This window comes from Alligator mississippiensis, chromosome 16 (genome assembly GCF_030867095.1).
Source record: "Alligator mississippiensis isolate rAllMis1 chromosome 16, rAllMis1, whole genome shotgun sequence".
NCBI classification, from domain to species: Eukaryota; Metazoa; Chordata; order Crocodylia; family Alligatoridae; genus Alligator; species Alligator mississippiensis.
Window position 1 is genome coordinate 21,898,191 of NC_081839.1, and position 12,015 is coordinate 21,910,205.

General features: G+C 47.6%; 1 long non-coding RNA gene across 1 annotated transcript in view; it reads left to right on the plus strand.

Annotated features, from left to right (window-relative positions):
* The window catches only part of LOC109283757 (uncharacterized), a 49,812-nt gene extending 37,822 nt beyond the window's left edge, over window positions 1–11,990 (plus strand). Inside the window, exon 3 of the long non-coding RNA XR_002091032.2 lies at window positions 11,145–11,990. This is a non-coding gene — a long non-coding RNA (uncharacterized LOC109283757). The remainder of the gene's footprint in view (window positions 1–11,144) is intronic.
* Window positions 11,991–12,015: the final 25 nt, after the last annotated feature.

Below are 12,015 nucleotides of genomic sequence, written 5' to 3' on the forward strand. Positions count from 1 at the left end.
GAAATTCTTGAAAATGTTGGGTGATCACTTCAGGGGAGAAACCATGAAACTGTTCGAATGGCTCAGTGCCACTTGTTTCCTTTAGATATGCGGACCAAAACAACTCCTTTCCGAGCATTTTCCACAAGGGTGATTAGGGCTTGCTCTTACAGTGGGTCGTGGTCCAGGAGACCTCTCTCTCTCATGTATGGGACATGTATGGTTTGTCCAAGAGTGTTCAAGCACACAGGCTACCATTTTTGGTATGTGGTAACATCTCAGCTCTTTTCAAGAAATGCAGGCAACCTTCAGCTGCAGAGAGCACATGGTTTCAGCAGTTATTACATGTAAATGACAGGAGTGGTTTCATGCTGGTCTAGGAGAGTGACTTTTAGCAGACATTTGAGGCAGAAGTCACTCCACAGGCCAAAATCTTGCTAAAAACAATGTCTTCCTCAAATCCTGAGGGACTAAGGAGAAAGCAGAGGTTAATCTTGAAGGCTGTCAAACATTCACATCGCAGGTTCTACCAATGGGATTCAGCAACTTGATGTACCTGTGGTCTGGTATTTTAAAACTCATGAAGAGCCAACTTCACAGGTTTGCCATGAGGAGGATGCTGTTATTTGAAGTGGGGAAGTTGTTCTTATGTTGCAACAAATAGAAAGCGTGGTTGCTAAAGACTCTAGCTGCTTCCTGGCCATACATTCAGGGCAAGCCTTGTGAGATATGGGCAGAAAATATCCAAGCAGGGTGCAGGGCCCAGGGAAAATCAGCCTGTGTGGGCCCTGCCCCTGGATGTGGGGAAGCTGGCAGCAGTTTTGGTGGAGGGGGGCTGGTGAGTGGCTGGTGGCACTGATTTCAGTGGCAGATTCAGCAGTGGGGGCAGCGTGCCAAGCAACCAGATATGAAGCCGGTGGCAGCGCAGCATTGCCATGCCACTCCACCCAGCTTTGCAGGACCCCCCAAAGCATGGGTCCCAGGGCAGTCGCCCCGATTCCGCCCCCCGGATGACCCTGGATATGGGCACATGAAAGTAGCTCAAACTGGTGGCACAGAATAGTCATGTCAAAGTGGAAAGATGACCAGTGGCTGGAAACATTCAGAATGAGCAAATGTTCTTCCACATCATTAATTTGCTGAACCCGCACATCCAGCATCAGAGGACTGTCGTGCAGAAGCCCATCAGCCCAGAGAAGTATGTTGCCATGGCCATCATGAAACTGGCCACTCCAACAAGCCTGTGCCACATTGCGAATCAGTTCAGCGTGGCTCCCTGCACTACTGGGAGGGCCATCAGTGAGGTTTGCCAACTGCTACAGGACCTGGCAGCAAACAAATTCATATGCCTAAGTAACTCCTGTGAGGTGGTGGAAGGATACCACAAAATGGGCTTCCCTAACTGCATGGCAGCACTTGACAGCACATACATTTCCATCCAAAACTGGTCCTAGAACAACCGTTCATTCATAAACAGAAAGGGGTTTCCTTCTGTGATTCTGCAAGCCATCATGGACCACTGAGGCAGATTTACAAACACTTACACAGGATGGGCAGGAAGTGCACATGATGCTTGTGTGTTTTGAAACTCACTGCTGCCTGAGACAATGGACAAGGGCCAATATGCCCCAACTCTGGAGAAGGATGTCATCCGGGGTGTTTCAGTGTCCCCCCGATACTAGCTGGCGCGACCTAACTGCTTCTGCTCTGGATCATGAAGCCGTATGTGGGACAAGTGAGTGACCCACGGAAATTGCTGTTCAACAAGCAGCTAGGCAAGTGCCGCATGAGTGTGAAGTGTGTATTTGGGCACTTGCAAGCCCATTGGAGATCACTCAACTACAGGCTAGAAGTAGATGCGGATAACATGCTGCCCTTACGTAGTGGCAGCATGAGTCCTGAATAATATCTGTGAAACCAGGGGTAAGGTCTTCAGTGACACTTGGAGAGATCAGTTAAAAGAACTGGCACAAGCCACGACCTTCACTAGCAGAGAAGCAGTTGAGCGTGGGGGGGCTAGAGATACAGGCAAATAGTGGGAGGGGTGCTGTGATCAGAAATTGTCTGGCGGCACACATAAGTGCCGCTGCGCGGGGGGAATGTGCTCTGTAATTGTGTGAATTGATCCTTTTTATCATTAATATTCCGTTTCATATTAGTTTATCACTGAATAAAGTCCATCTTATAAAACATTGTCCTGTATAACAGGGTCATAACGGGTTTCAGGGAGGTCTCTGTGTGGGATGCAGGATGGAGTGGGGGGGGTGCATTGGGTGGGTGGCAGAGGGATGGGTTTGTGGTGGCAGGCAACAAGCCTGCGGTTCACGTGTAACAATCTGGTGGGGAAAGCACTACACAAGCCAGCCTATATTCTTTAGAGAATAGCACAGGGTCATTTGGCCAGTGTCCCATCCGTCCTTTCCCTTTAGAACCTGCTGTGGAGGCACGGTGGGAGTTCTGCTCTGTCCCCATCAACGCTTTTCACCCCCAAGCCTTTCTGACTGAACTGGAGGCTTAGTCCTTCTGCACTGCAACTTCCCATCCAGCATGTATGCAGTGAGGATACACCCCCTACCTTTCTCCTGAAACAAAATACCTTGAGTTTATTGGGACCTCAGAAGTAACTGTGAAATTACCATTGTTCTCCATTTGAGGATCTTCCTGACTGACACTAGCTGGGCCCAAATCAGAAATCAAATCATTTCGAAGGCTTTTTAAATTAAATGTAAGCTTTGTTGACCTAGACACAGGTCTTCTGTGATAACAACAGTGGAGATGGAAGTGTTGTATTAACAAGAGAGCTTGCTGTTGAGATTCTTTCACTTTGGCTCCTTATTTTCAAATAGTTTTTATACTTGCCTCTCCAACAACTGCTTTGACTCTCCCCATTCATTGCAGCCAAGATGGATCATTCAACTGCACCCCTAAGGGAACCTTTGTTGTCTAAGATTAGGGAGGTTTAAGAAGCAGATGAGTCCTGTAGTCCTTCATTTGCTGTCAAACATTCTCAAATGCATTGCAGTTCAAGAGAAAGCTTTTCACATTATTGAATGAGAAATTATCTGAAGCTCCCATCTTCTGCTGCAGGAATAGGAACCTTGCTGGCAGCTGGGAAAGTTAAGTTATGCTGCAGAAGTCCCAGAAGGAAAGCACTGGCAGGCCAGTGTGAAAGAATTTTTGCATTTATATACATGTACCATGCGATAGGGAAGGATGTAGTTGCTATACAGAAGGATGCAGAACACATTCGATGATCAGAGCCATATTTGATTTCTTGCTTGCTGATATCAAGGACTAATGCTGTATCTTGTTCACATAATGAAATGACTGTTGAAATTACCAGAAAAGTCTTCCACAGTCCCTACCTAGAAACCTCTATTAGGCATTTGAAACTTGTGCTTCTCAAAAACATAAATTAGCTAAATTTAAACACAAATTTAGCTAAATTTGGGAAGATTTCCTTGGGGAGTACAAAAGTCACATCCTTGCCAGAAAGGCCAGCACCCTGCCAAATTCAAAGTCCATCCTGCAAAGCGTGGCCATGATTTTTAATGCAACAAAACAACATAAGTAGGTGCATCACTACCTTTCTTGCATAAGTAGCTGCATCACAAACAGGTCTAGGGAGGTGATACTTCCCCTCTGTGCAGCATTGGTCAGGTCGCAGCTGGAGTACTGCGTCCAGTTTTGGGCACCACACTTCAGGAGGGATGTGGATGGCCTGGAGAGGGTTCAGAGGAGGGCCACTCATCTGGTTAAAGGCCTACAGAAAAAACCCTATGTGGACTGATTAGGAGACCTGAACCTTTTCAGCCTCCGCAAGAGGAGGCTGAGAGGTGATCTCATGGCTGCTGAGATCAGGATAGGGCAGCAAGAAATAGGGGATACAATGTTTACCAGGGTGCCTGTCAGGGTAACTAGAAATAATGGCCACAAACTGGAAGACAGCAAATTCAGATTGGATATCAGGAAAAAATTCTTTACAGTGAGGATTGCCAAAATATGGAATAAGCTTCCAAGGGAGGTGGTGCTGTCCCCTTCCTTGGAAGTATTTAATGGCATTCAGAGCACCTATGATTTTAGGTAGGCATAGCACATGTGCAAGGAACTTGCTGTGTTTAAAAATCTAAAGTAAATATACAAACTGACTTCCTAGGATCAGAAAGGATTAAAGAAGTAATGAAAACAGTTGAAACACTGAGACTGCTTCAGTGTTCCCTAAGTTTGTAATCAACCCAAAAGACTCACCTTCTCCCACCCCTCCTATCGTCCTGCACTGGCCCAGGTGCTATTGGAAACACTTGCACCTGGCTGAAAACTGCCCAGTAGGGCCAGGGACAGACACACAGATGCCAGAGTAATGGGAACAGCCTTTGGCTTCCCTTTTCCCTGCACTGCCCAAAGATTCGGGTGGGAGACTCAGAGCAGACCCCAGCACAGTGAGAGGCTGTGGTCTGGGGTCTAGAGAGCATGTATGTCCTGTGCCTTTAAAAGGATGTGACCTCACAAAGAGTGGGCAGCTGCACAAGGGGCCAGGCAGCCGGCACTTGTGGGTCCAGCCAGACCAGAGGCTACAACAGGAGCTTGGATCTCAGCAGGTGTTGGACACTGGCCTTCACTCAGCCCAGGAGTTGCCAGCAAGGCTCCCAGCAAAGCTGGTTGAGTACTTTCCACCTCTTCTAGGCCATGGCTCTGGGCAGCCTCTTCTTCCTGGCAGTGTTGGCCATCGTCCACCACCCCCTGATGGTCAATGACAGGTTAGACTTGGCCACACAGGAACGGATGCAGCAGCAGGAGCAGCAGCTGAACCTGGAAATGACACAGCTGCAGCTGGAGTTAGATCAGATGGTCCATGTGGAGGTGCAGAGCCCAAGCCAAGGGGAGAAGGCAGTGGGATTCCCGAAAGCACCTGAGCCAGAGCCCGCACGGTGGGAGGCCTGGGGCTGCGGACTCCTGCTTGGCCTGGTGGTGTTCATTGGTAAAAGTCTGGAACACGATCCTGACTTTGACTCCAGCAGTGAGGACGAGGAAGAAGAGGATGAAGACATGGATGAAGATGAGACTGAAGCAACAACCCCCAGAGGCTCTCCCAGCTGCCCACCCCCCTTCCCTGGGGCTGACCCCTGGAGTAGATTTAAGTGTCTAAAGGTTTCTTTTGATAGCCCCTATTCTCATGCAAAACAAGTCCTTCAATGAATGCAAAAGCTAGCTTGATTAGAATTTTCCAATTATGAATATTACTAGCAAATAAAGAGTAATAAGAGTAACACAGTACATATCCCAATCTACTTTTACTATCCAAGCAGAAATAAAGGTGTACAATTTTGAATCACTACATCTTAAAATCCTAAGAATTGCTAACAGAAACCAGCGTGTTAAGGGAGATCTTATCCAAATTTGGAGACTAAGTTGTAGGAACTGTTGCATCTTCATTACGTCAGCAGACAGGTACTTTAGTAGAGGATGCCAGAGGAACCCATAGAGCAGTAAATCCCCTTATCCCCTCCTCAAACAAGGGCTTACATTATTTGATAGAAGCATTGTCAAATGCAGTCATAAAGGAGATAGGCAGACAAGGTTCCTTGGGTGAATTTGATATCTTTTATTAGACCAACCCAAATAGCTGGAGAATAGTTATTAAGCAAGCTTTCGAGTTCAAAAACCCTTCATCAGGCTAAGGAAGTTTCAGCGGTTGGTGTGTGCTCTTCCTGGAAGTGCTGTTCCTGGAAGAGCACACACCAACTGCTGAAACTTCCTTAGCCTGACAAAGGGTTTTTGAACTCGAAAGCTTGCTTAATAACTATTCTCCAACTATTTGGGTTGGTCTGATAAAAGATATCAAATTCACCCAAGGAACCTTGTCTGCCTATGTCCTTAGACCAACACAGCTACAACCTACACCCCTGCATCATAAAGGAGACACTTTTGTCACTGTTGGTCAGCTAGAATGCACATCAAATCGCCCAGATTTGATGTCCTAAGACTGGCTAATCTTTTCAAGAAGCTTCTTGCATCTAAGATTCAGTTCCTTTTATTCTACTTCCCATAGCCTCACTTATGCTAACATGACCTAACTTGAAGTGAACGCAGCTAAAAGCTTACTAAAACTATTATAAATGAGCTAAAGGATTCTAGCTAAACGCAAGGTCTACACTGGATAGCAAGGCTGTGGAGAACTTCCAAACCTGGACACTAAGGCTGTGCAAAGCTTCGGTCCCTGAAGCAATTCAGCAGAGATTTGGCTCGATTCGGTGGCCGAATCTCTGAATCCAAATTGAATCAGAGGACCATTTAATCTCTCCAAATCAATTCGGAGAGATTCGGAAAGATTTGGAGATTCAGACATAGGCACAGCTTTAAATGTTTTTTTCTAAATACCTCTAGGTAGCTTGTGAATACTGCAGTGCTGGGGTGCACGGAGTGTCCCACAGGAGCATGGGGGGCTCCCCAGTGCACTTGGCAGCAAACCCGGAAATGGACCAGAAGCACTTCCAGTCCACTTCCAGGTCTGCCGGGAAGCGTGCAGGGGGGTCCCGTGTGCCACCAGCTTGGCGATTGGTGCCTCCTGGGCCTGGGGGCAGGGGACACCTAGGGTCCACCTGCAGCCGATCGCCAAGCTGTGGGGGGAACGGAGGGGGGGTGCCATGCGCTCCCCGGCAGACCTGGAAGCAGACCAGAAGTACTTGTGGTCCACTTCCGGGTTTGCCACTGGGCACAAGGGGGGCCCCCCGTGCTCCTGTGGGATGCCCCATCCACCCCAGCACCGCAGCATTCATGAGCTGTGCTGGTACCTCCAGGTACGTAGGAAAAACTTTTAAAGCCGTGTCTATGTTCAAATCAGCATCGAATCTTCAGATTCGACCAAATCAAATCAGGGACAGTGATCCAAATCAACGAATCAAATCACTGTTTGATTTGGGCCAAATTTGAATCTGAATCGAATAGGGCCCGCTTTGCACACCCCAAGTGGACACCATGCTTTGGGTGAGGCCTCACCAGTGCCAAACAGAGCAGGAGAATCTTGATTTGCAACCAACAGTCCTGTTAATACAACCCAGCCTATTGGTGCTTTGGTTGCAACAAGAGCACACAGTTGGCTCCTATTTAGTATATGGCTCACTCTGAAGATGAAATCAACTCTTCAGGCCTGTACGCTCCCTGGTCTTGGATCCCAGCTGCCTTACACTCCAGATGGACTCAGAGGTTCACAGTGCACTCAGCTGGGCCACCAGGGCCCTGGCAGCCTGCCTAGCCCTCGCACAGCCCACTGCTCTGCTCCTGTAAGACCCCAGCACACTTCCCACACCCCCAACTCCGCCACTGCCCTGGCACAGCAGGCAGGTGGTTTCCAGTGCTCCTTATGAACACCCAGGTGCCTCAAATTTTCATTCTCTGGGCCTGCCTGTCTAATGCTTTCAGATAGGTTACCTCAATGGCTTCACAGGAGGTCACCAGAGCTCACATGGACTCCCAATGTGTCATCTCCCATCTCCATGCCCTTTCTTACCAGCAGTGAAAGAGTTAATGGCAGCCCCCCCCCCCCCCCCCCCCCCCCCGTCTTGGTGACCCTCACTCCAGACCTGCAACTCCTAGCAACCCCAGCCATAGCACAACCAGTGCAGAGGTCCTTGGATGGGGCCCCAGGCAGGTCACTCACCCCCACCTTGCCCAGCTGGACCTGCTAGTGCTGCTCCTTCTGCCACTTGGCCCATTGGTTCTGAAACCAGGCCTGGAGAGGGGGAAATGCCTATCAGGGCCCAGGCTCAGCCTCCCCTCAGTGCAGCCGGAGGGAGAAGAGCACAGCCCAGCCCAGCTGCCACCGACAAGCCCCAGACCTGCCTCCCATCAGCCCCTCAGAGCTGTGGGCAGACCCCAGGCCCTGAAACACCCTGTAGCCCAGTAGGTGTCTGCCAGGGCCAAGGCCAACAGGCTAGGCAATGTCCATTGCTCTGTAGGTGGACAGAGGTTGATGGAGGGGTGTGAGGGGACAGCCGCAGCTACCACGCATAGCCACAGCAAGGCCAGTGACAGGCCTCTGTATCAGCCTACCCGAGGAACCCTTGTCCTGGCACAGGCAAACCATGGCGCAGACCAATGGCTGGAAGCTGCAGCAAAATAAATTTAGATTGGATATCCGAAAAGCATCTTCAGCATTAGAACAGTTAGGCAACAGAATAGATGCCTAGGGAAGTTGTGGACTCTCCCATTAGTGGAGGTGTTGAAAAACAGGTTGGACAGCCACTGGTTGGGGATGATCTAAGCATTTGGCTTGCACGCTGCTGCTAGTATTTGCTTCAGATTCGGATGATTTGGGGGACAGTGATTTGATTTGGTGATTCGAATCACTGTCCCAAATTGATTTGGCTTAATCTGATTAGGAGATTTGGCTGCTGCATCGGGCCGAATCTCCCGAATTGAATCAGCACCCAAAGCTTCGCACAGCCCTACTAAGCACAGCTATGCCTTTTTTACCATGGGTATTCCCTATGCTTCTGGGCCTTGCTGGTTGCCCCACTACCCCCCACCTTTTCTGGTAGGTGAGTCCAGGGTGCTTTTAAGCCTTCCTGGTGGTATTGGGTGTTGGCTACAGCCAAGGCTGGGGGCTTTGACTGGGGTGTACTAATGCTCCTCCTGGGAGTAAAGTTGGAGGTTCCTAGCTGGAAGGTCTTGCCCCTCCACTCGGGGTCAGATTGATTACCATATTTGGGTTCAGGAAAGACTTTTACTCCCCAGTCAGACTGGTATGGACTGTGGGGGTTTTTGCCTTCCTCTGTAGCAGGGGGCATGGCCATCTGCCCAGGATCTCTTGAGCACATATTGGCAAAATTTCATAGAAGCAGGACATTGGCTGCCATGGTTCACCTGCTTTACCTGTGGTAGGCCAGGGTGTGCCTGTGACAGGCCAGGCCAGGGTCTGTGTTGTGTCAGGGCTGACAGTAGTCTTATATGGAGTTTAGGTTATGATTTGTAAAGGATGGTTAGAATATCGATGACACTGCCTCAGGCAGGGGATTGGACTAGATGAACTCGGGAAGTCACATCCAGCCCTGCTTCTGTACGATTCTATGACTCTAAGGTGATTTCTTCACATGACTATAATTTAAAGAATGAGCAGTACCTGAAATTCTGCAAGCTAGAATTCTTTCTAACTTAGTTGCTTAAGTACTGCTTCAGACCTGCAAGACTACGTAGTTGTAAAAGCAAGCATTTCATGAAAGAAGAAATCCTCACTGTACTAGACAAACATGATGAAAGTCAGTATATTAAAATGTTAGCAATGTTCCCACATCTTTTGGCTTGTACCAGTAAAGAGCAAAGTGGTGGCAACATCTGACTGTGAGACCCAAGTTTTGACACATTCTGAAATGCACAGTGGTATCTGCTCCTAAAAGAACATGGTCAAATTGTTTTGTCTCCTCTCTCTAACACTGACACATCCTTAGCATCTGCTAATGCCAGCTTTGTGGTTTTCTTGCTTTCACAAACCAACTAGATAATTATCAAGATTTTCAAAGCTGCTGAACTACTATTGCTAGTACTCAAAATCTATTTTTGCTTGAAAACAATTCAGTTTTATTAATCTGCAATACTTGCATTTTATGGGAGTTCTTAGGATCAAGAGCCAAAATTTCAGCAAATGAGAATTTAAAAATAAACAATAGCAGTGTGGGCTGTGATAGCTTTTGATACCTATCCGTTTAAATCTTCATTTCATATAGTTCATCTTTCTTTTCATTATATGTTCTATTTATTGTGTTTTTATATTAAAATCACTGTGTTTGCCAGCACTTAATTTTCTTTTGACACTTCCCATTTTTATATATGCACTTCATATTCTCATTCATACACAAACTGCTGCTTTCTTTGTATAAACTTTGAGTTCTCAGACCTTTTTACAGGTCTGTGCCAGGGAAGGGGGAACCATTTATGCACTCTTTAATTTCCTGGGAGACAGCAACCCACCAGGTATTTGTGCCTGTCACATTATCTCCAGGGGGGAGGAAACAACAGAAAAGTTTTGGGGGAGCAACAGATATAATTTTTTTTCCAAGAAAAAACCAAGGCAGAAGGGAATATAAGTTGCCCTGAAGCTCAGAATTTCCTCAAGAGAATGGAAGGTCAGTGGCATTAAAAATGTATCAGTGCTTTGAGCCTCCTAAGAGGCAGAAGCAGTACAACCCGGTGAAGATCCTGGAGGGACACAAGGTGTTAAACACTGCACTACAGGTTGAAATATGATGGCTTAAGTTTCCTGGTCATACAAGGCACATAGGAGCCTTTTAATATTAATGTAGTACAAAGTTCTGAGACCTGTGATGCCGATTCAAATCTCAAATTAATTCAAGGAGAAAGTGCAATGTTGACAAGTAGGTTTGGTTTCATCACAGAGATGTCTTCTGAAGCAGGTAGCTAGGAAATTGGTAGTTGGTTTTCTTTCTAGGACTGCCTGCTCTGTGCGTTCAAAGCCACAGGAGGAAAGAATAAGAGCCAGCAGCTGAAGGATCAGGAAAGAAGACCCTAGCCTAATCTTTAGCAGGAGAAAAGAGAAATGGTTAAATAATTCGAGAAATATTTGACTGAGGGGAAATATACTGACCTGAGAGCAGAAGGAAACATGTCCTTTGTTTGAAAGTGCTGACAGCTTGACTCTACTCTTCTTCTACTACCATGCCATAGCCTTCCAGCCACAAGTGTTACCCTTGCTAGGAACTACAGACTGGAGGGGCCTTGGTTCAGAATCTGTCCCTTTTAATTGCAATGCCCCACCAGATATCAGGTTCTGCCTACAAACAAGCCCTACAGTGTCAGGGGAGATAGGGGCTAAAAGTGCAGAGTGGCTGCAGCAGCAGAGGGTTTTCTGTTAGGCAGCCAAATTGGGTGGAAGTATCTCAGGCTTCACTTACCTGTCAGAGCAGCAAAAGGTGCATCCTAATAATTTCCTTGGCAGCTCAGTCTATGCCATAGGCGTGAGCTGCAGCTGCTGGTGGTGTCTGTGCTCACTGCTGACAGCAAGCTGCCCTCTGCCTGCAAGTGAGACACAAGATTGTGCTTGCCTATCGCCTTCAAATCCCTAAGAGCAGAAAACTATTCCTGAGACTTGTTCTGTTCTGCAGTTTCTAGTAGTTATGTCCATCCCATGTGGCATCATTTGCTCTGTTCCCCAGGTGTGCCAAAAGAGGGACAACTCAATGACTGTTGTAGCCCACGTGGAAATCTAAGGTATGACACTTAGTAAACTAGAAGCAAGTGTGAGACTGCTGTTCCAGAGGGGTATGTTGGGAGTCCCTGGTTAGAGGGGGTATTCTAGAGTTGAGGGCTCCTCCCTGCCCCTGGTGCTAAAGGTAACTGCTGCTTCTGCACATGAAGAACAAGTAGTGGCAGCTTTAACAGCAGGTTTGCAAAACCCAGCATTGGTAATGTGAATGAAGACCAGCCCAGAACCCTTCAGAAATTTCCCTGAGCTGCCCAATTTGAGAGGGTTTGAATACAAAATGGCTTTCCCTGAAAGTGCGGCCACACAACAGCTCCTAGTTGTCCGTCACAGGTGCTTTGAACTGTTCAGCTGCAGGTGGCCCTGCTAGCCATCTCCTGCAAGAGCCACACCAATTACTCATACCTACTTTGCTTTCAGGGTGTTGCTTCTGTCAGACCTAATGCCCTAGAAATGGGTGGGTTGGACTGTGCTCATTGGGATGGAGGCTTCTGGCTAACTTCTACTCAGCCAATTTCCTACTTCGACTTTACACAGGGTGCAGCATCTGAGCATTCACCCGACAGCAGGATGGGTTGAGGCCCAGCTGGTTCCTCCTAAGCGACTGCAAAGACTTCTATTTCACACAACGTATTTTCTGTTCTGACTGCATGTTGGAAGCTGTATGAAAAACCTGTTCACTTATCTGTGTTGGCTGGTACTTTGTTTGATGAGGGTGAGGGACTGGTTGAAGCTGTATACACCTTGTAGATTGCTGAATGTAAAAATAAGTAAATAAATAAAAATGTAGCGAGTTAAATGCTTCTTGTCTGCTAATTCCCAGC